The sequence below is a fragment of the Rhincodon typus genome, chromosome 1 (assembly GCF_021869965.1).
Source record: "Rhincodon typus isolate 14 chromosome 1, sRhiTyp1.1, whole genome shotgun sequence".
NCBI lineage: Eukaryota > Metazoa > Chordata > Chondrichthyes > Orectolobiformes > Rhincodontidae > Rhincodon > Rhincodon typus.
In genome coordinates, this window is record NC_063332.1 from 133,610,928 (window position 1) to 133,634,927 (window position 24,000).

Sequence of the window (24,000 nt, forward strand, 5' to 3'; positions counted from 1 at the left end):
CACAGATGCTGCCAGACCTGCTGAGCTTTTCCAGCAACTTTGTTTTTATACACGGAATTTCCTAGGTGTATGATCATATTCATTAGCGAGAGATTGCCAACATCGACACGGCAAGAGTCTGACTGCAGTTGGAATACTGAGCAGTTTTGAGCCCATTATTTAAGGAAAGCTTTACTGGTGTTAGAGGCAGTCTAGTGAAAGTTCACTAGCTTGATTCCAGGTATTGAGAGACTATCTTATGTGGAGAGGTTGAGGAGGTTGGTCCTGTGCAGTTTGGAATTTGGAAGAAAGAGAGGTTACCTTATTGAAGTATGCAGAGTTCTTAAGGGACTTGACAGGGTAGATGCAGAAAAATTGGCCCTGGAATCTTCCAAGGGGAAACAGAGGGCATAATCTCAAAATATGGTGTTGCACATTTAAGATAGAGATGGTGAGGAATTTCTTCCAAGGGTAGTGAATCTGTGGAATTCTTCATTTTAAGCGCTTACGAGTCAGGGTCATTAAATATATTCAAGGCTGAAATGGATCTTTAATCAGTAGAATAATCAAGGGTTGTAGGGAAAAGACAGAAAAGTGGAGTTGGGGATTATCAGATTGTCCATGATCTTATTGAAAAATGCAGACTTGATGGGCTGAAAGGCCTACTTCTGTTCCTACATCTTATGGTCTGTTGTGCTGGAACCTTTGTTTTGTAGGTGTTCATAAATCAAGAATCTTTTGAGGATGCTTTAGCATTTTGATGAGTAAGGCTACCTCTTTTTTACAATTTTTTTTTTTCCTGTTTTGGACAATATCTTGTTTGTTGACTGTAAAAATGTTTTTCTCAATTACTTTGCATTATTGAGCTATAAGTTAAGTAAGTGGGCGTAATGTGGGAAAAAGTGGAGTTGCTCATTTCGGAAGGGAGAGCAAGACAATATTATTTAAATAGAGAAAAGCTTCAAAAAGCTGCAATGCAAAGGGACATGAGGGTACTTGTGCATGAAACACACAAAGCTAATGCAAAGTGCACCAGTTAATCAGGGAGGCTAATGGCATGTTGACTCTTATTTCAAGTTGGGTTAGAGTGTAAGAGTAGGGAAGTCTTACTGCGATTGTACGAAATGCTGGGGAGCCCACATCAGGAGTACAGAGAATTATTTTGGTCCTCTGAATAATGGAAGGTTATAATTTCATGGGAGACAATTCAGAAAAGGTTCACGTGATGTTCATTAGTCTGGAGAGATTTGTCCAATGAGCAAAGGCTGAACAGGTTGGGACTCTACTCACTGGAGTTTAGATGTTTGAGAGGTGATCTCATTGAAACATTATAGGACTCTTCAGGGGCTTGACAGGGTAATTGCTGAGAGGATGTTTCCGCTCATGACAGTGTCTCGGACAAGGGGACATATTCTCAGAATAAATGGGCGCCAGTTTAATACTAAGACGAGGAGGAATTTCTTCTCCCAGAGGGTCTTTGGAATTCCTTGTCACAGAGAGCTGTCAGGGCAGAGTCCTTGTGTATATTTAAGGTTGAGGTAGATAGATTCTTGATCGGTAGTGGACACAAGGGTTATAGGAAAAATGTAGGAAAGTGGATATGAGGAATGTCAAATCAGCTATGATCCTTTTGGATGACCGAGCAGGCTTGATGGGTTGAATGCCTTCCTCCTCTTCTTATTTCTTATGATCGTTATGGTCTTACCATAATGTATGAGGGAGTAGGCTCAAAGGGCCAAATAAACTCCTCCTTTTATGTTCGATGTTTATAAAAAAAAAACAAGCCAACATTCTGCCAACAGAGGACCTTAAGCTAACTAGCCTTTAATTATCTATTTTTTGTCTCCATCCTTTAACAAAGGTGTTATATTGGCAGTTTTCCAATCCACTGGAACTTTCCAGAATCTAAGGATTGATTTTTAGGAGTGCATCCATTATCTCTGTAACTACTTTTTTTCAATAGCCCAGGATGTATCCCATCAGGTCCAGGGGACTTGGCTGCCTCTTTAGTCCTATTAGTTTCCCCAGCACTTTTCTCTTGTGTCAATGATAGATCAACTGATTGTCGCCAGATTTTTGGTATACGTGCTCGCTGGATAAGTGCACTGATACATCAGATAAGGCCTTTTCAAGGGTTCTTCAAATCATATTGTCATGCACTCACCATGTCTATCGGTGCAGTTAACTGGCCTAAGTGAGGTATTGTGACATGACCAATGTAGTCTCAATTATGTTTTTCAAATAAAAGTTAGGAATGATTTCATCTGGATCAGCGTCCCGATTAAGTAAAACAGAATGCATATGTGAGCCAATACCCCCAGAATTACACTTGGTCTCTTCCCATGAAAACGATACAACTCTTGCATAAAATATATATTTGCATTGCATAGCTTCTGCTCAACTTAAAATCACTTTCTGATTTTGACCATGTGTTTCTGTTAGCTTTTCTTCTGCTCTGTAAACATTGTCTTAATGAAAATATCAACTTTAGTCTTGATTCCTGCTGTTCCTATCTGTTGGGGAATGGAGTACAGCAGTGCTTTATAGGAATTGAATACCATGATGTTTCAGACAAGTCTATCTTTTGGAAATTTTACTGTGAATGACCAGTCATAGTTTTATGATAAAGGGTAGCAGATTCAAAATTGAGATGAGGAGAAATTACTTCTATCAACGAATCGTGAATTTGTGGAGTTCACTATCTTAGAGTGTGGTGGATGCTGGGACATTGAGTAAATTTGAGGAGGATATAAATGGATTTCTAATCAGTACTGGGTTGAAGGGTTACAGAGAGGGGCAGGAAAGTGGAGTTGAGACCAAGATAAGCTCAACCATGATCAAATGGTAGAGCAAGCTCTAGGGGCTGAATTGCCTACTTCTGTTTTTTAGTTCTTACGTTTAGCCATGCTCACAATATGGCTACTTTCAGTAAAACACTGAGCTCTTTAGTATTTTTGAGCTATTCACACAGCCTTCCAGCTTTTATATCTGTCTTAGCCAGCTCGTCTAATGCCTCGAAGAGTCTTGACTCTTTGTCCTTCAGTTGTTCAGCGGCGGGAGTCCAGGAGAGAGCGTGAGGGCAGCCAGGAAGGTAAGCTTTCATTATAAAAGTCTTGCCTCGCATGACTGCAGCCTTCAGTTGTTCAGTGGAGGAGGAGTCCCAGAGCAGGCGCGAGTGGTCGGCTGGGTAACGGTTGTCTTTCAACCAATAAATTTGGGAAGTAACTAATACCTGAGACATTACGTGTAGTGTCTCCAATCCTTCCACCTCCTGTAACCTAATAGTAAAGACTAAGTGTGGTGAGCAGGTAAGCTTTTTGCATTTTTTTTTCTAATCTCTTTGTTATCTTTCGGGGAGGTCACCTAGATGCCAAATCCTCTGGGAGTGGTTCGCAAGGCAAAACTGGAGTCTATTTGAGTATACAATGGAGGAAACTTACTGGTGCAGAGAACACATGAGAGAACACTGCGAAACTAAAAAAAACCAATTAATTTTAAATAATTAACTAAGTAGAGATGGCAGGTCAGGTGATGTGTTGTAGCTGTATGATGTGGGAGCTAGCTGATCCCATTGAGAACAGCAGTGACCACATCTGCAGCAAATGTTGGCTGCTTGAGCTCCGGCTCAAAATTGATGCGCTGGAATCCGAACTCCAAAGACTGCAGCACATCCGGGAGGGGGAGAGATACCTGGATGCTGTGTTCCAGAAGGCAGTCACACCTAGTAAATTAACCAATGTCAATTCGATCAGCGGCCAGGGACAGCAGTGTGTGACTGTGAGTGAGGCAGGTAGAAGGACCCTGCAGACAGGAACACAGGACCCGCAGCCCTTGACATTGTCCCACAGGTATGAGGCACTTGCTCCCTGCGTGGATGAGGAACAGGGCTGCAGGAAGGATGAGTCAACTGACCATGGCACCATGGTTCAGGAAGCCATTCAAGAGGGGGGAGCTAAAGGACAGATTGTAGTTGTAGGGGATTTCCATCATCAGGGGGATAGACAGTATCCTTTGCAATCGGGATGGAGAATCCCGCATGGTGTGTTGCCTGCCCGGTGCCAGGGTGCGAGACATCTCTGACCGACTTGAGAGGATACTAGAGAGGGAGGGGGAGGATCCAGTTGTTGTGGTCACATAGGTACCAACAACATAGGCAGGACTAGGAAAAAAGGCCTGTTTTGGAATTATGCAAAGTTAGGAGAAAAGCTAAATTTAAAAAACGGGTCTTCAAGGGTCATAATCTCTGGATTGCTGCCTGAGCCACGTGCAAATTGGTATAGGGAGGCGAGGATCAGGGAAGTAAACACGTGGCTAAAAGAGTGGTGTGGGAAAGAGGGTTTCCTTTTCATGGGGCACTGGCATCAGTTCTGGGACAGGAGGGATCTATACCGCTGGTATGGACTCCACCTGAACAGGGCCGGGTCCAGTGTTCTGGCGAAAAGGGTAAATAGGGTGGTCAATAGAACTTCAAACTAGTAAGTAGGAGGGAAGGGAGGAGTGAGCGTACAGGGAGTATAACAATTAATGGAAGGCAAAGCAGCAGGTTAACAGGTGACGAGGAAGCTTCAACTCCATTGAAAATTAGGAAAAAAGTTAAAGGGAAGGAGAACTCAAGAGCTGTTAGTAATGGACTCAAAGAAGGTGCAAAAACTGGCATAAGGGCACTTTTTATCTGAATGCTCGGAGCATTCGAAACAAGGTGGATGAGTTGATGGCGCAAATCATGGCAAATGGGTATGATTTAGTGACCATTACAGAGACATGGTTGCAGGATGGTCGTGACTGGGAGTTAAATATCCAGGGGTATCAAACTGTTCGGAAGGACAGACAGGAAAGTAAGGGAGGTGGTATCGCTCTGATTTTTAAGGATGATATCAGGGCGGTAGTGAGAGATGATATAGGTTCTACTGAACGAAAGGTTGAATCCATTTGGGTGGAAATTAGGAATAGCAGGGAGAAGAAGTCACTGATAGGTGTGGTCTATAGGCCACCAAATAATGACATCGTCGTGGGGCGGACAATAAACGTAGAAATAGCTAATGCATGTAAAAATGGTACAGCAATTATCATGGGGGATTTTAATCTGCATATCGATTGGTCAAACCAAGTCGGCCATGGCAGCCTTGAGGAGGGGTTCATAGAATGCATCCGCAATAATTTCCTTGAACAATATGTAATGGAACCTATGAGGGAGCAAGCTATCCTAGATCTAGTTCTGTGTAATGAGACAGGAATAATTAATGATCTCGCAGTTAGGGATCCTCTCAGAAGGAGCAATCACAGTATGGTCGAATTTAAAATACAGATGGAGCGTGAGACGGTTAAATCCAGTGCCAATGTCCTGTGCTTAAACAAAGGAGATTATGATGGGATGAGGGAGGAGTTAACTAAGGTAGAATGGGTGCAAAAACTTTATGGTCGGTCAATTGAGGAACAGTGGAGGACTTTCAAAACGATTTTTCACAGTGCTCAGCAGAAGTATATTCCAGTGATGAGGAAGAACTGTAGGAAAAGAGATTAGTCAGCCATGGATGTCTAAGGAAGTAAAGGAAAATATCAGATTGAAAAAAAACACACAAAAAAGCAAAGAGTAGTGGGAAACTAGTAGACTGGGAAATCTTTAAAGGCCAACAGAAAGCCACAAAAACAGTTACAAAGAAAAGTAAGATGGATAATGAGAGTAAACTAGCTCAGAATATAAAAACAGGCAGCAAAAGTTTCTATAAATATGTAAATCGTAAAAGAGTGGCGAAGGTAAACATTGGTCCTTTAGAGGATGAGAAGGCCAATTTAATAACTGGGAATGAGGAAATAGCCGAGGCATTAAACAGTTATTTTGTGTCGGTCTTCACAGTGGAAGACACAAATAACATGCCGAAAACTGATGGCAAGAAGCTTATAGTAGGTGAGGACCTAGAAACTATCATTATCACTAAGGAGGCAGTGCTGGGCAAGCTAATGGGGCTAAAGGTAGACAAGTCTCCTGGCCGTGATGAAATGCATCCCAGGGTACTAAAAGAGGTGTTGGGGGAAATAGCAAATGCACGAGTAATTATCTACCAAAATTCACTGGACTCTGGGGTGTTTCCCGCAGATTGGAAAACAGCCAATGTGACGCCACTGTTTAAAAAAGGAAGTAGACAAAAAGCAGGTAACTATATAGGCCATTTAGCTTAACTTCGGTAGTAGGGAAAATGCTTGAATCTATCATTAAGGAAGAAATAGCAAGACATCTGGATATAAATTCTCCTATTGGGAACACCCAGCATGGATTCATGAAGGGTAGGTCATGTTTAACTAATTTGGTGGAATTCTTTGAGGACATTATTTGCATGGTGGACACTGGGGAACTGGTGGACGTGGTGTATCTGGATTTCCAGAAGGCATTTGACAAGGTGCCACACCAAAGGCTGCTATTTAAGATAAAGTTGCACAGTATTACAGGTAATGTATTGGCATGGATAGAGGATTGGTTGACTAGTAGAAAGCAAAGAGTAGGGGTAAATGGGTGATTTTCTGGTTGGCGGTCAGTGACTAGTGGTGTGCCTCAGGGATCAGTGTTGGGATCGCAATTGTTTACAATTTACATTGATAATTTGGAGTTGGGGACTAAGTGTGGTGTGTCAAAATTTGCAGATGACACTAAGATGAATGGTAGAACAAAGTGTGCAGAAGATACTGAAAGTCTGCAGAGGGATATCGATAGTCTAAGTGAGTGGGCAAAGGTCTGGCAGATGGAGTACAATGTTGATAAGTGTGAGGTCATCCATTTTGGTAGGAATAATAGCAAAATGGACTGTGTTTTAAATGGTAAAAAATTGCAGCATGCTGCTGTGCAAAGGGACTTGGGTGTCCTTGTGCATGAATCGCTAAAAGTAGGATTGCAGGTGCAGCAGGTAATTAAAAAGGCAAATGGAATTTTGTCTGTCATTGCTAGAGGGATGGAGTTTAAAAACAGGGAGGCTATGCTGCAGCTGTGCAGGGTCTTGGTGAGGCCACACCTGGAGTACTGTGTGCAGTTTTGTTCTCCTTACTTGAGAAGAGATATACTAGCATTGGTGGGGGTGCAGAGGAGATTCACTCGGTTGATTCCAGAGTTGAGACGGTTGGATTATGAGGAAAGACTGAGTAGGCTGGGATTATACTCACTAAAATTCAGAATAATGAGGGGAGATCTTATAGAAACATATAAGATTATGAAGGGAATAGATAAGGTGGAGGCAGGGAGGTTGTTTCCACTAGCAGGTGAAACTAGGACTAGGGGGCATAACCTCAAAATAAAGGGAATCAGATGTAGGACTGAGATTAGAAGGAACTTCTTCGCCCAAAGGGTTGTGAATCTGTGGAATTCCCTGTCCAGTGAAGCAGCTGAAGCTACCTTGCTGAATGTGTTTTAAGGCAAGGCTAGATAAATTTTTGAACAGTAAGGGAATTAAGGGTTATAGTGAGCGGGCGGGTAAGTGGAGCTGTGTCTGAAAATGATCAGCCGTGATCTTATTGAATGGCGGGGCAGGCTCAAGGGGCCAGATGGCCTACTCCTGCTCCTAGTTCTTATGTTCTTATGTATGTTTTCTGCCAAACTGACTTCCTGTATGCGAAATGTTCCTCTGCTCATAATAAGTTAGGTCTCTCTTTCTGCCTCTTCTGCTTCCTCTATTTTGATCACACACTTACTCCAACTCTCCTGTTTTCGTTAAAGCAGAATTTTTCTGTCAGCTAACAGCTTTCACATTCTTTGGTTTGGCACTGCATTCAGGTTAAGTATCACCAGATCACATGGAATAGTACTTCATATCATACAAGAAAATTATGAAGTCATTTAACATAAATTAAACATTGTCTATACTGTACAGCTTCGGGGTCCAAGATTTTGATAATCAGCCAGATTTTCTCTTAGTCCTGACTTCACCAGTAAATGGCTTCTTCTCGAAAATATGTTATACTGATGAAAGAAAAACTGTGAATGCCAAATAGGAAAGGATCAGAAGAAATAGAGGGATCAAATGCATTAAGAAAGCTTTTCAAAAAGAATGAACCTGGGCAAGAATATAATGGCTGAATAAACTGAGTCAATAGCAGTCAATACAGATCCTTTGCTAGTTTCACTATTTTATGAATGAGTTACTCAAATCACTTGATGCATCAGGAATTTTATTTGTAATGCGGTATTTTTATATCCAAATGGTCCTGGAATCATCATTGAAACTGATAAAGACTAACTTAGCAAATGATAGGTATCCAAAAATTAGCCAAACAAATAAACTAAGTATCATTTGTGATAATTTTTTCATGATGCACCATTAATTTTCCTTGTGATTGCAATAGGTTTTGAGCTTATTTGTGTTTATATGGAGCATTAAGAAACTGCAGTACTTGATTTGAAAAGGATGTGTCCAAGTGGGGATTATGTGGTCAAGTTGTTGATCTATTTATCACTGTACAGTTGACTTTTTTTCTCAATTTTTGTCTTGGTGTTTTTGGTACTTTCAGCTTGCTTTCATTTTGATTTTATTATGAAATAGACATTCTTTGTGATCTAGACTTTGACTTTATTTCCAGCTAAGTCAGTTATTGCTTCTATCGAGCTGCTGATCCATGGTTAGTTTTATTGACAATCTTAATTAATTGGAATAATAGAGAGAGAAAAAACATAGTGCAGGATACCACCAGGAAGAGAGTAAAGAGGACAAAGTAGGATAAATAAGTAGGTGACATCAAGCTCGAACTTTCAAAGCCTGACTTTTGGTTAGAATGACTAGGGAAGTAAGGCATCCTCACCTTTTCCTGGGAAGGAAGCAATTAAAATAGAGGACTGTGCAATGATTCTTGAATTTGACAAATGACAATGCAGTAATGGGAAGATCCTGCAAGATGCAGTTACATGTCCAGTGAATCATAATGCCTATTTTTCAGATTCAAACTACCAGTATTGACTAGGATTAAGGTTTGGTGATTCCTGTTGTAGTTCCTGCTATTCCATACTTTCTGTTGATACTGTTTAAACAGCATATTAACAGCATAAATTGGCATATAAGGACCTTGGTGTGAAATGCGGAATGATCGTATTTATGAAGTGTTCTTTGTGGGCTAATAAAATATGGGTGGACTGCCTTGCAAGTGCAGTGAAACATGTTAAGTGATTAAATCAAGTGAGATCTGACAAATGAACTGGCATAAATTATGACCAGTCTTTCCATGCATTAAAATTGGTTGGTACAATTTCCATAATAACAATTTTTGATGTAAAAATAAATTTTAACTCCTCCATTTGCAGTTGTTTCGACACCAAAATAGTTTGAAGAATCTATTTATTTAGTCCATCACAAAATGGCCAATCCAGAATAGGATATCTGACTCGGTATTTTGGTACATAACCCATGCATCCAACTAAGCAATGATACAGCAAAATAATCTTGCTATCTTGAAGAAAAGTATCATATAATCATAGAATCCCTACGGTGTGGAAGCAGGCCATTTGGCCCATTGTATCCATACTGCCCCTCTGAAGAGCATCTCACCCAGACCCACGCCCCTATCCCTGTAACCCTGCATTTCCTATGGCTAATTCAACACTCTGCATATTCCTGGACACTATGGGGCAATGTAACATAGCCAATCCACCTATCCTGCACATCTTTGGCCTGTGGGAGGAAACCAGAGCACCCAAGAGGAAACCCACGCATGCATGGGGAGAACATGCATGCAGTCACCTGAGGGTGGAATTGAACCTGGGTCCCTGGCGCTGTGAGGCAGCAGTGCTAACCACTGAGCCACCGTGCTGCCCAGTAAAGTAAATTAAGTTCATCTTTTTTGAAAGAAAATATATTTTGCAGTCTTTACAAAGACAGTGGAGAAATAGGAAAAAAGTTTTAAAAGTCCCCTCTTTGAGTGACAACAAGTCCAACACTAGTTGTTATTTTAAAACGTAACAATTATGCATGATAGGCACAGTTGTAAAAAAAAAATGTTGACCAATATTTGGAATTTTTTTTTGAAGCAGCCTTTTTCTCCTCACCACTCCTCAAATAAAGGATATTTATGTAAGTAAAGTTAGAAATCAGGTAAGATGGTACACATAACTATATTAAGGATTTGAAGAAGCAGCACAGTATGCTAATAATGAGCATTGTCACAAAATTGTTCATACTAAAAAGATCCTATTGATTGTAGACCATGTAAATGGACCTACTGCATATATTGGGCATTAAAACTCGTGTTTAAGACCAAGTTGTCATGTCAAAACTATCTAACCTTATAGAATTATGGATAACTTATTATCAGTTTCGGGCTATTAAGTCAGTTAGCACATATTTATAACCCCAAAGCTGGTTAGAGATGTTTTGAGTAGTTTCTAGATGTTAGCAGAAAGTTAGAATTAATTTTTATCTTTAGATAATTTACCTGGAAAAAAAACTGACCCAAATGTCAGTCTCCAACTTCCCATTCTTCTCCAAAGTCCTTAACATGTTGATGCTGTCCAGGTGCATTCCCATTTTTCCTAGAACTTCATGTTTGACTTTTTCAGATCAGGTTTTTATGATACCGAAACAACGCTTACGGAAGTTTCAAATGTTGTCCAGTGTGACTGTAATGAAGGTGAATGGTCCCTCCTCACTCTTCTCAACCTGTCTGCAACCTTTGGCATCGTTGACTACACCATCTTCGTCCAATGCCACTCCACTATCATCTCGGTGGAAACATTCACACCTGATTCCATTCTTATCTATCTAAATGTAGCCAGATAATCACTTAGAATGAATTCTCTTCCAGCTCTACCACTGTTGTCCCTCAAGGATTGCTCATTGGCCCACTTCATCACTTGCGCTATCATCCAAAAGCACTGTGTTAATTTTCATGTGAATGCTGGAGACCCAATTCTATCTCACCACCTTTCTTAATTCCTCCAGTGTTGTTAAATAATCAGAGTGCCAATCGACATCTATGGATGAGCAGACGTTTCTTTCAATTAAATTTTGGGAAGATTTAAACCATTGTTTTAATTTCCTGCTGTGAACTATGCCCTCCAGCTATTAACTGTATTCATCTCCCCACAACAATCTGAGATTAAGTTGATCTGTTTGCAGCCTCGGTGTCACATTTGATCAGAGATGAGCTTTTGAACCTGGTCCATCTTTTAACTAAGACCAACTGTTTCCATCACCGTAGTGATTGCCCAATTTCATCCTAGATTATATGCTCCTGAAACCTTAATTCACATATTTTTATTACCTTTTGGACACAATCCTGCTCAATTTCTTACATTCAGCAGTTCATCCAAAAATCTGCCGCCCATGTCTTGTATCAAATTCCATTCTTTTATCTCTGTGTTCAGTGACCTACATTAGATTAAAGTCATGTAATTTCTTAATTTGAAAATTCTTATGCTTGTTTGCAAATTCCTCTGTGGTCTTGCCCCTCCCTATCTTTGTTATCTTCAATCACAGAAACATGAGTTATACATGTTCCTTTTATTTTGGTCTCTGGTGCACTCCCAATTTTAATGTTCCAGCATTGATGGCTGTGCCTTCAGTTATCTTGGCTGGGAAAGCTCTGGGAATGCTGCTCTACACCTCTGTGCCTCACTGTTTTGCTTTCCTTTTTCAAGATTCTCCTTAAAACCTACTTAGTGCAAGCTTTTGGTCATCTGACCTAATATCATCCAGTGTAGTTTGGCTCATTCTTTATATTGCTCCATGAAGTGCCTGGGGAGGTTTTATTATGTTAAGGATGCTACTTAAGACTTTTAATTAACTGGAGAATCTGAATTCACTGGTGGCATTTAAACATATCTGTTTCGATTGTTGTTTGAGGTCGCTGCATTATTAGTCTGTTAACATAACAACGACGCTACTGCGCCAGTCGTCTTAGGTATGTCGTATAGCTATTTATTTCAATTAGTGGTCAAAAGTTCGGGTAACACTACCAGTAAGTACTATCATGCTACAAACTAGTATACTAACCGTAGCCAAATAAATTGAAAACTTATTCCACTAGGTTGCAGACAAGATTGGCCTGTGCCTTTTGAGATAGCTGCACATAATCAAGACATGACATTCCAGTATAAAATGACCTCCCCACTTCAGTCACTCTGTGTGTAATGGAATCAGTGTGGTCAGTCAGTTATGTGTTTATTATGTACAGTAACATAAGTAAACACAGAACCCAGACTGTGTGGAAGTCTGTTATTTTAGCCTTGTAAATCATTCACATTATAAATACACTTCATGACTCAGCTATAGCCCAACAATCTGTGGTGTATATTGCATGGGCTAACTTAGTAAGTGACAAACCATGTCATAGTGGTAGCAGGTGAGTGCTAAAAGCTATTTCTGAAAGCTAATTAGTGGCACTGAAGGCTGAAAAGGTGACTGTAATGTGGGCACTTGTGAAAAGTCTTTTTCCTAATAATTATCTATAAATCTGTCTGACTTTGGAGCTGAAGTTACAACTACAGCCATGACTGATGTGCTTTAACGAAAACTAAAGGCTACAAACCTATACTGAAGTACTGATAACTTTATCTCTCTTAAAACATGAGAGACTGCTGCTGCCCCAATTTAAGAAAAAAAGACTTTTAAATGGACTAGAATGGATACCTCCAAGCACTCCCAAAGGAAAATTCAGCTTAAGATTTTGTCTATATGAACAAGGTCTTGCCTTTGTCCAGATGCATTTTCTTTTTTTTTTAAAAACAGGTGAATTTTTTTTTTTTAAAAATGTCTTCTTGAGGTAATCGCAGCTTTGTTTCGCCTTTTTCTTCTGGTGCGTGTGCTGCCTATAGACCAAAATCTGTGACCACAACCCTGCACCTTTTAAAAGGTACAGCAAGAAGAGAGATAAGTTAACAATCACTTCCAAAGTCAGAACAATAAAGAGATGATAATTGCTACTTTTAAAGCTAAACAACAAATAAGAGAAGAGAAAGTCTTTTAAAGCCAACGAAAATTAAAAAATAGATAAAAACGCTGCAAATACAGATTTTTAGTCTGCCATTAAAGAGCGTAATTCTACACAAAAGAAAGATAGAAAACAAATCTAACCATGATTTGCAATTCCATTGACATTCTGTCAGATCTTCAGTTTAAAGAAAGAAAGAATCGATATTTACAAATCAGCAGAGCTGACGAAGAATGGCAGGTAAACCTTTTCTCACTTTGGGCACTAAAGGTTTAAGAAGAATAGACTCCTCTGGTATTTCTAATGACCACAGAAATCCTGGAAATATATTTTAGAAGATCAATTTCATGTTTGAGTCAATTTCGTTGTAGACAGTCTTGAGTTCAAATAATATCCCCAACAGCCAGGTAAAACGATTGAATCAATTTGTAGGTATGTTTTGATGAAAAGATACAGGAAGTGATTTTGCCAAAGCTAACCTAGGTGAAAGGCTTGTGGAACTCACATATGCCTCTACGTTCAATAAATCATTCAAAAACACTTCTGGACAAGCCTGAAGAATATACCGTTGATAATGTACAAGGAAAAAAAAATGCCAATTCAAACGTGTTGTAGCAACTAGTGCAGATGGCTACAGGTCAAGTGGAACATCCAAATCTTGGATGAGGTGTGTCCTGTCTGCCCCATCAGTATTAGCATTTTGTGACCTATGGAAGAGGACATTGGACTGAATATGCAATCACTGAGAGAAACTCCAGTCCAGCACCCTGTTTTACAGCAGTACATGAAGAACAGGCAACCAAGGAAAAATGCTGTGAAGCTTCCAGAGTTCCTTTTATGGCATCCAAGCATGCCAACAAGTGAAATAGGGTATTCAATATATTACCATCTCTCCTCACTACCTTCAGATCAATTTAGGAGATCTGGTCGGTGCAGATGAATTGGGCCAAAGAGCCATACTGCATGGAAACAGACCCTGTATCAGTCTTGCAGAATGCACTGTTCATACCGTGAAATCCATGATCATTAAATGTAAAGCAACTTGTCAAATGTTTGAATAGCTATGTTAAATCTGCATACTGTCCTAGGGCTTACCCTCAGCAGCAGCTCTCAAATTGGGAAGTGAAATGGGGGGTGTGCTATCATATAGATACCAGACCAGGAAGATGCTTTTAAGATAGTTATAAGTTATCACAACATGGGGTGTTCTGGTAATAACGTAACCCTTGACCTTTCTTCATTCTCTCTGCGTAAGTCTTTGATATTATAGCCTTGTAAATAGTGTTGTAAATAAACTTCAGGGTATCTGACTCAATGAAACTTGACTATATGTGATATATATCTTTGGCTAACATCTAGGAAATGACAAACTGCATCAAGATGCACTAGATTACACATTTTCTTTAAAACCTACTCACTGACATGTAGAGGAACTCCACATGCTTGGATTTCTAAATTCAAGTTCTTTATACAAGTTGAGTTTCTGTACATCTGATAGGAAGGGCAGCCAATCTTTTAATAGGAAGAATGTAGCCTTTGTTCCTCAATCCAGGGGACATATAAATGTTGGCTATAGAGAAAGCTTAGTTGACATATTAATTGTTTTATTGGTATTGGCTGTTAACTAGAAAATTTCATGGGTTTATTCAACAGCTCAGACCACAAGGTGCAGTTTAAAAAAAACCCATCTATGCATCCATCTTTCAGCATGCCTCTGCTAAACAACACATAGCATTTGATATAACACAGTGTGGAGCTGGAGGAACACAGCAGGCCAGGCAGCATCAGAGGAACAGGAAAGCTGCCATTTTGGGTCGGGACCCTTCTTCAGAAATGGGGTGGGGTAGGGGAAGGGAGCTCCGAAATAGATAGACAGAGGAGGGATGGGGCTGGGGAAGGTAGGTGGAAAGGTGATAGGTGAGTGCAGGTAGGGAGTGGTGGGGATTGGTCAGTGAAGTGGGAGAGAAGATGGACAGGTTGTGTCAGGTCAAGGAGGCGGGGATAAGAGGGAGGGTTGGTCATGGGATGAGGTTGGGGGTGGGGAGATTTTGAAACTGGTAAAATCCACATTTAGGCCATTGGGTTGTAGGCTCCTGAGGCGCTATGAGGTGCTGCTCCTCCAGTTTCTGGGTGGTGTCGTTGTGACACTGGAGGAGGCCCAGGATGGACATGTCACCCAGGGAGTTGAAATGGTTCGTGACCAGAAGGTGTTGTCCCCTGTCGTGAACAGAGCGCAGTGCTTTACAAAGTGGTCCCCGAGCCTCTGCTTGGCTTCACCGATGTAGAGGAGGCCCCAATGGGAGCAGCGGATGTAATAGACCACATTGACGGATGTGTAGGTGAATCTCTGCCTAATGTAGAAGGTTTGTTTGGTGCCTCGAATGGAGATGAGGGGGGAGGTGTAGCAATTCCTGCGATTGCAGGGACCGGTGCCAGGTGGAGTTAGTGGGGAGTGTGGAGCGGATGAGGGGGTCGTGCAGAGAGCGGTCCCTACGAAAGGCAGATAAGGGTGGGAGGGAAATATATCTCTGGTTGTGGGGTCGGATTGTAGGTGGGGGAGAATGATACGTTGGATACAGAGGTTAGTGGGGTGATATGTGAGGACAAGGGGGATTCTGTCTTTTTTTTTAGGGGAGGGAATGTGAAGGCAGAAGTGTGGGAAATGCAAGAGATGTGGTTGAGAGCATTCTCGACCACTAAATGGGGGAAGTTGCAGTCCTTGAAATGAGAGGACATCTGGGATTGTCGGGAGTGGAATGCCCCATCTTGGGAGCAGATGTGGCGGAGGCAGAGGAATTGGGAGCAGGAAGGTGCGTGAGAGGAGGTGTAGTCTAGGAAACTGTAGGAGTTGGTGGACTTGAAATAGATGTCGGTTTCAAGGCGGTCACCAGAAATGGAGACAGAGAGGTCCAGGCAGGAGAGGGAGGTATCCGAGATGGTTCAGGTGAATTTGAGGTTGGGGTGAAAGGTGTTAGTAAAGTTGATGAACTGTTCAAACTCCTCGTGGGAGCACAAGGCAGTGCTGATACAGACATCAATGTAGCAGAGGAAGAGGTGGGGGATAGTGCCAGTGCAGCGGAAGAGGGACTGTTCCACGTATCCTATGAAGAGGCAGGCATAGCTTGGGCGCATGCGGGTTCCCATGGCTACCCCCTTAGTCTGTAGGAATTGGGGGGAGTTAAAGGAGAAGTTGTTAAGAGTAAGGACGAGTTCGGTAAGCAGATGAGGGTGTCAGTGGAGGGGGACTGGTTGGGCTTGCAGCAGAGGAAGAAGCGGAGGCTTTTAGGCTATCCACGTGGAGAATGCAAGTGTACAGGGATTGGATGTCCACAGTGACAATGAGGTATTGGGGGACAGGGAATTGGAAGTCTTGGAGGAGGTGGAGGGCGTAGGTGGTGTCCCGGACGGAGGTGGGGAGTTCCTGGACCGTGGGATAGAAAACAGAGTCAAGGTAAGCAGAGATGAGTTCAGTGGGGTGGGAGCAGGCAGAGACAATGGGTCGGCCGGGACAGTCAGGTTTGTGGATTTTGGGACGGAGATAGAAACGGGCGGTGTGGGGTTGGGGAATGATGAGGTTGGAGGTTGTGGGTGGGAGGTCACCTGAGGTGATGAGATTGTGAATGGTTTGAGAGTTGATGTTTTGGTGGTCAGGTGTGGGGTCATGATCAAGGGGGTGGTAGGAGAAGGTGTTAGAGAGTTGGCACCTGGCCTCGGCTATGTAAAGGTCAGTGCGCCATACCACTATTGTGCCTCCCTTATCTGCGGGTTTGATGGTGAGGTTAGGGTTGGAGCGGAGGGCTGCACGTTCCGTGCGGGAGAGGTTGAGGTGATCGATGTTGTGACAGCAGTTGGAGATGAAGAGGTCGAGGGACGATGGAAGGCCTTGGGGTGGCGTCCAGGAGGGTAGGGTGTGTTGGAGGCGGGAGAAGGGGTCTGTAGAGGGTGGGTTAGATTCACGGTTTAAAAAAAAAGTAGGCGTGGAGGCGGAGGCATCAGAAAAAGTGTGTTATCTCTGACTCCAGCATCTGCAGTTCTTTCTATCTCTGACATGGTTTTGATCATGTGGTTTCATCCTGGTTCTTGGCTCATTAGCATATCCTGGTCGAGCTCCTGTTTATTCAGCTTGTTTTGGCTGTTGGGGAAAAAAATGACCAAGAATTGTGTTTTATGTGGATTGTCAAAAAACAGCCACTACGTCTTGAGGTAATTAATTTTCTTTTTAAATTGGGGTGAGGCAATATCAATTTAATGTTCATTGTACCCAAAGCATTCAAATCAAGATACTGCCAAATCTATCCTGATAAAATTTATATTCGTTTGATTTGCTGGACACACTCACTTACCAACCCCTTTTTGTCATAGGATCAAGTTCTGTATGCATAAATCCAGAGAGCTTCTGTACAGGAATTGAAGTCGATGATTGAGGATTGTTCGTTGTGCATGGCTATTACAGACATTATGTCATTTCCTCCTCCCAAATTGACCCGCACTCACTCTCAAACTGCTGCTGCCAGCCCAGGATAGGGTAATGTTAAATCTTTGTAATCTGCTCAGGCATAATTTAGTTTTGGACTTCTGGATAATATTGCAACATCTGTAATTGAATTGCTGTTCAACCCTTTACAGCACAGTTTTGGAAGATTATAATTCCCTAGAATAACGCTCAACTTTCAAACAAGAGCATGATCAAAAATGCTTAAAGCTTGGCAGCCGTTATGTTGTCTTGGAGACATGACATCTCATTTGGAATGTTTGGAGCAGAAAGTCTGAGGTTAACTTTATGATGCGTGCAACACACTGTCGATGAAGAAATTAAGTAAATTGGATTACATGGACAACAAAGCTTCCTCCCCCATTTGAGAGAGTGATTTAGTTAATCTTTAATCTTTTCCTGTATAAATATTGGAATTAAAGGGTAATTATTGCATAAAATCTGAAGTTTCAGCAAGACCACTATAATTTCTGTTTCTTTCAGTTGAAGTTTTATAACTGGTATTATATAAAACCTGGAAATGCCTTTGTATGCAATGAATAAGTTAAAGCAAGAGTTACAGAAATTCTTAATAAAAACAGTAGAGAAGTGGATCAAAAGCTGCATGAAAATCAATGAGAATGATGTGAATGCTATGTTTTACAGTGCTGTAAAACTGGTAACTGCTATCACTCACACTGATTTTTTTCCCCCCTTCCCCTCTCTTCCTAATCACCACCCTGCCCCGTTCTACCTTCAATGTTTCCTCCATCTATCCTTTTTGCTCCCCTTCACTTCCCTCATTAGTTTATTGCTTGTAATCTACTTGTAAGTTAGCTGTGACTGACTGACTTGTCAGAACTTATCTTCCATCAGAGATGCTTTTTATGCTGTATTGATTCTTAAAACATTTGTAGGTAGTTCTAAGAGGTAAAAGGTTCATTACTGTTCTCGCTCAGTTCCCATGCTCCTTTATTCCCTTTCTTACAACTATCTAAATTGTCATAATGTGATACCAGTCCTGGAGAACTTCAAATTGTCAGTCGGAGGAAAGGAACTTATATTAGTGGTGATACTGATGGATTTGTTTTAAAATGGAGACACCACATGTAGCTATTCTCCTGGGCAATGACAAAAGCAGTGCCACATCCCAAAGCAGACTAGAACTTCCTGCCCTTCTGATCTGTTTCTATATACCCAGGCTTTTGTCAGCCAACAGGACTCCTATAATAATTAACCATCGTGATGCCCTCTGACCGATTCTAACAGTCAGGTAACTTCCTACTTGGAACTACTGAGAAAGTGCAAGACTGGAAATTTTTACCTAATTAGCCTGTGTTGGTGTTTTCCGTCCAGATGAGTAACAGTACGAATTCCATGTGCCTGTCTTCTTCAGAGTCATGGAGATCTACAACATAGATTGACCCTATGGCCCATCATGTCCCCACTGGTCAAAAATAAACACTTTAACTATTTTTAATCTCATTTTCCAGCACTTGACCTATAGCCTTGTATGCTTCGACATTAGAAGTGTGCATTTAAATACTTAAATATTATGAGTGTTTCTACCTCTACCACTCTAACAGGCAGTGCATTCCAGATTGCCACCATCCCATAGGTGAAAAACATTTTCTTCACATCTCCTCCTCTCATCCTTCTGCTTACTTTAATTCTATGCCCCCTGGCCATTAATCTCTCCAACAATGGGAAAAGTTTCTTCCCGTCTACTCTATCTATATGTCACTCATAACTTTACACGTTTCAATCATGTCTCCCCTGCTTCAAGCAGAACCATCCCAGTCTGACCAATCTCTCTTCGTCACTGAAATTCCCTAGTCCAGGCAGCATACTGGTAAATTTCCTCTGCACGCTCTCCAGTGCTATCACATCATCCTATAATGTGGCTTCCAGAACTGCATGTGATTCTCTTGTGAACCGATATTTTTACATGACACTTTGCTCCATTTCCTTCAACAATCAAACTAACCTTATCTTAAATGTTTACATGGATTCTGTTTTAATGGCCCATGTCAGGAATCGAATCCACACCCTTGCAATCTTATTTTAAAATTGTTTTTCCCACTACCTGTTCTACGTTGCTTGCATGGAACTGTAAGTTCTCTCATCATACATCCCTCAACAATTGGAAACTAACTAACTGCATCTCCTCTATCACCTTGACTTCATTTCTCCTCCCATCAACCTGATTAGAAGGGGAGCCTAGCAGGGAAGATGGTGGAGTTTCTGGCGATAATGCCAAGGAAGAAGAAACGTACCAAGGGGAGGATGAGGCTGACCAGGGAAGTCAGGGCCAGCATAAAAGAAAAAGCATACAATGTGGTGAAGATTAGTGGGAAAGCAAAGGATTGGGAAGCCTTTAGAAACCAGCGGAGGATAAGTAAAAGAAGTAATAAGGGGGGAGAAGATGAAATACGAGGGTAAGCTAGCTAGTAATATAAAAGAAGATTGTAAGGTTTTTTTTAAGATGGATAAAAGGTAAGCAAGAGGCAAGAATGTACATTTGACTTCTGGAAAAAGAGGCTGGAGAAGTGGTCATGAGGAATAAAGAAATGGTGGAGCAATCAAATAGGCACTTTGCATCAGTCTGCATGTTAGAAAATACCAATAGCATACCAGAACTTCACGAGTCAGGAGCACAGGTGAATGTAGTAGCTATCACTAAGGAGGTGGTGTTGGGAAAGCTGAAAGGTCTGAAGTTGGATAAATCATCCAGATCAGATGGACTACACCCCAATGAGAAGGCATTGGAAGTGATCTTTCAGGAATTATTGGAGCCAAGGAGGTTCTTGCTGTGACTGAGTTCATAAGAGAGCAATTGTCTCAGAATTCTCGTGTCAGGCATTGGAATAAATGCTGCACCTAGCAGAGCTTGTTTGAAGTAATTAACACCTCCGTGTTGGGCAAGTTGGCTTGATGATGGCATTGGATTGCCTGTCTTGACACCAGATTCGAAGAAATCTTGGAATTGCTGATAGTTTTGAGGTGCCTGCTATAGGTTGTTGAAACCACTGAACCATATTTAGAGGGGATAGTGGCATAATGGAATTTTTACTAGACTAGCAATCCAGAACTTCAGAGTAATGTTCGAGGGTCATGGGTTTGAATCCCACCCTGGCAGCTAGTGAAATTTGAATTTGATTTTTAAAAAAAAAAAAAAAAAAAAAAATCTGGAATAAAAGCATGTCTCATGAACCATGAACCACTGTCAATTGTAGTGAAAACCTGTCAGGTTCCATATGTCCTCTAGGGAAAGCAATCTGCCATCTCATCTGCTATGCCAACATGTGACTCCAGATTTACATCAATGTGATTGACTCTTAACTGCTCTCAGGGCAGTTAGGGATGGGCAATAAATGCTGACCTGGCTATTACCACATTCGCATGAACAAATAATTTTTTAAAAATAGGAGTTCAGGGATCCACTGCTGCATGGTAAACTATGACCTTAGTCTTGGGTTTGAAATCCTAGTCCTCAAATACCGTTCTCCTGATCTGGCACATTGGACACGATCATGAATTTTGACCTCTACATCTGCCTTAATTGAAAGTAACCTCCCAAGATTCAGAAAATGATCTGCATCTTCCAGGAGCTCTGCACTGATCTTAATTGACAGGATGAGGTAGTTTATTTAGGATGCTGTTTGGAAGAGAACCTTGGCTTTCCATTTTCCCATATGCTAAGGAATGGGCTTTGCCATCAAAATGTGATTGTTTGGCTACCCCTCCACCTGCGATTCCTCTATAGGAATAGTGGATAAGCAAGTGTTTTATGACTACCTCGGTCACACTGACGAGGAATCATAATGCGAGTGGCATCAGCACAAATGCCATACGGTTGAGGCAACAGTTGAGACCAAGGAGGGATTGTACACCGACCTTGAGAAATTCCTAACCTGAGTTCCAGCAGAGTACAAACTATCCTCTACATCAATATCAGGCCCAAGCTTAGGAAGGACACAAATCTCTAGAAGGTATGATTATCAAGGAGTAGGGAGAGCAAACTCGAGTAGAATTAGCCTCCTGACAAAATGTTCAGAAAAATACCTTGTCATTAACCAATAGTCAAATAAGGGAGATGGGCACAAAGACTCATGGCCACATATGTGGTCTGAACATTGTCATTTGCTTGGCCAGGTGATTGTTAAAGCAAGGAATTGTAGAAATATCTATGTTACCCACACCACGATGTGTACTAATGACTGCTGTACTGATCACGGTCTTATTCAGTCTACCGTCTCCAACATCCAGGCCCACAAGTTGTGGAGACAACAGAAGCAATTGTGCAACAAATTTAACATTGAAAGCTTCAAAGATCCCAAAAGGTGGTCCTTCTCATTCTACCTCAGTATCAATCTATCAACCCCCAGGCCTCATTGGTGTGCTCTGTTGAGATATTTTAAATCAATCTGTTGAGGTGCCATATGGCACGGTTCTGGAGCAGGTGGAACTTGAACCAGGGCCTCCTGGCTCTGAGGTGGGGACACCACCACTGTGCCACAAGAACCCTAGTGTGTTTTGTCAAGGTATTTTGTAATTAAACTGTTCAGAGATGTTATTACTCACCTCTAGAGTAAATGAAACTTACACCCAGGCCTCTCAGCTCAGACGTAGGGAAATGACCATTGCACCTGAAGGAGCCCTTTTCAATTTCAATATCTTTTTCTGTATTTAACCAAACTTTTCTTATCAACCTCTTCAGAGATGTTATTACATATACATGGAATGCCTGGGACTTGAACCCGGCCTCTGTCTCCGGGTAGGGACACTACCACTGGACCACAACAGCCCTAGTGTGCTTTTTCAAGTTTTTTTCTTATTAACCTATTTTTCTAATCAACCTGTTCAGAGACATATATTACACACTTCTGGAACAGGTATGACCTGAACCCAGGTCTCTCAAAATAGGGGTTTGGATGTTACCGCTGCGCCACAAGAAGGCCCCAGTGTGCTGCTTCAGCACAAAAATCCACCATAATGTGCACCTGTGAGTAGGTCCTTTATGTACTAGGTAACTTTGTGACAGGTTTGATAGCAACCAATAGATGTAGGACCTAATTTAGTGCAAGACTTTTATTGACTAGAAACGTCAACATGGTTCAAGAGAAAAAAATAGCAGACCTGCTGGGGGCTGAATAAAACCCATGATGAAAGAAACAAATGGCAGTTGCTAATATTCTTATTGAATTGCATTACAAGGCAATGCTTCTTAGTTGTATATATTTTTAAAAACTTGCCACCTTTTTCCTTATCAATAATATTATTGTCACTTTTCTACTTTCTGCTTCCTGAAATTAGACTTTTCCTCTCATGCCATATGCTAGTGTTTTTCCCATCCTAACCTCATGCTAGATGCTTCTCCAAAAGATGTGTTGACTTCATGCCCATTATCTGACTGTATCGCGTGGTCTGCAGTTTCTGTCTGTATTTCTAGGGTTCCTCGACCCTACTTGAAGCTTTCCTAGAATCCAGCCTTGCCCTTTTTCTTTTATCTGCTCAGTTCTCACACTTGGGTATGACTTTGTCTCCAATTAAAGTATGCTTAATGCTGATTTTGATTTGATTTATTGTTGTCACATGTACCTAAGTACATTGAAAAGTTTTGTTTTGCGTGCAGTATTGGCAGATCATAACATACAAGGATGTACAGATCAACAGGGGTTTAGACAGAGCGAGGCATACAAGGTTATGGCTGCACAGGAGGTGCACAAAGGCAAGGCCAATATTAGATTTGAAATTAGAGAGGTCCATTTAGCAGTCTAATAATAGCAGGGAAGAAGTTGTTCTTGAATCTTTTGGTATGTGTGTTTAAGCTTCTGTATCTTCTGCCTGACAGAAAAGGTTAGAATAGAGTTTACCCAGGGTGGGAAAGGTCTTTGGCTGTTGGCTGTCATTCCATGGCAACGAGAAGTGTAGATGGAGTCCATGGATAGGAAGTTGGCTTGCATGATGATCTGGGCTGTGTTCACAACTTGCTATAGTTTCTTACAGTCCTGGGCAGAGCAGTTGCTGTGCCAAGCCGTGATGCACCCAGGTAGAATGCTTTCTATGGTGCATCTGTAAAAGTTGGTGAGGGTCCTTATGGACACTCCAAATTTCCTTAGTCTCTTGAGGAAGAAGAAGAAGCGTTGTTGTGCCTTCTTGATCATTCGCATCCGCATGGGAGGATCAGGACAGATGGTTGGTTATCGTCACTCCTAGGAATTTGACGCTTTCAACCCTCTCCACCTCCGCTCTGTTGATATAGGTAGGGGCTTGTCCTCCTCCTTACTTCCTTCCTGAAGTCAATGATCAGTTCTTTAGTTTTGCTAACGTTGAGGGAGAGATTGTTATCTTGGATTTTTCAAAAAAGAAATCCTTTATCCAATTCCTACTTTTGATCAATAAAATAATTGATTATGTGCATTCCACAGACCAGAAGGAACCACGAGAAGGATCTGCAACACAGTGAAGTGTACATTTTTTTCAACCATCAATGACTAAGCTTAATTATAGGAATAGAAGTATAATATTAGCCCCATAAAACTTAACACAGTCTCTATTATAATTAGTTATATATTAGATATCTAATTACCCTTTGGCATAATCACGGTTGCTAGCTTTAGCTCTCCTACAGATTCTGGGTTCTGTTGCCA

At 41.4% G+C, this 24,000-nt stretch overlaps 1 protein-coding gene across 4 annotated transcripts in view; it reads left to right on the forward strand.

The window, feature by feature from the left end:
• The window catches only part of slc10a7 (solute carrier family 10 member 7), a 252,486-nt gene that overhangs the window by 60,340 nt on the left and 168,146 nt on the right, over positions 1-24,000 (forward strand). Inside the window, exons 5-6 of one of the 4 annotated variants that reach the window (XR_007263258.1) lie at positions 17,239-17,401; positions 17,503-17,654. The exons of the other annotated variants lie outside the window; for them this stretch is intronic. The gene's annotated coding sequence lies outside the window, so the exon portion shown is untranslated. Of the gene's footprint in view, positions 1-17,238; positions 17,402-17,502; positions 17,655-24,000 lie in introns of those variants that run through there. 4 annotated transcript variants of the gene reach the window in all.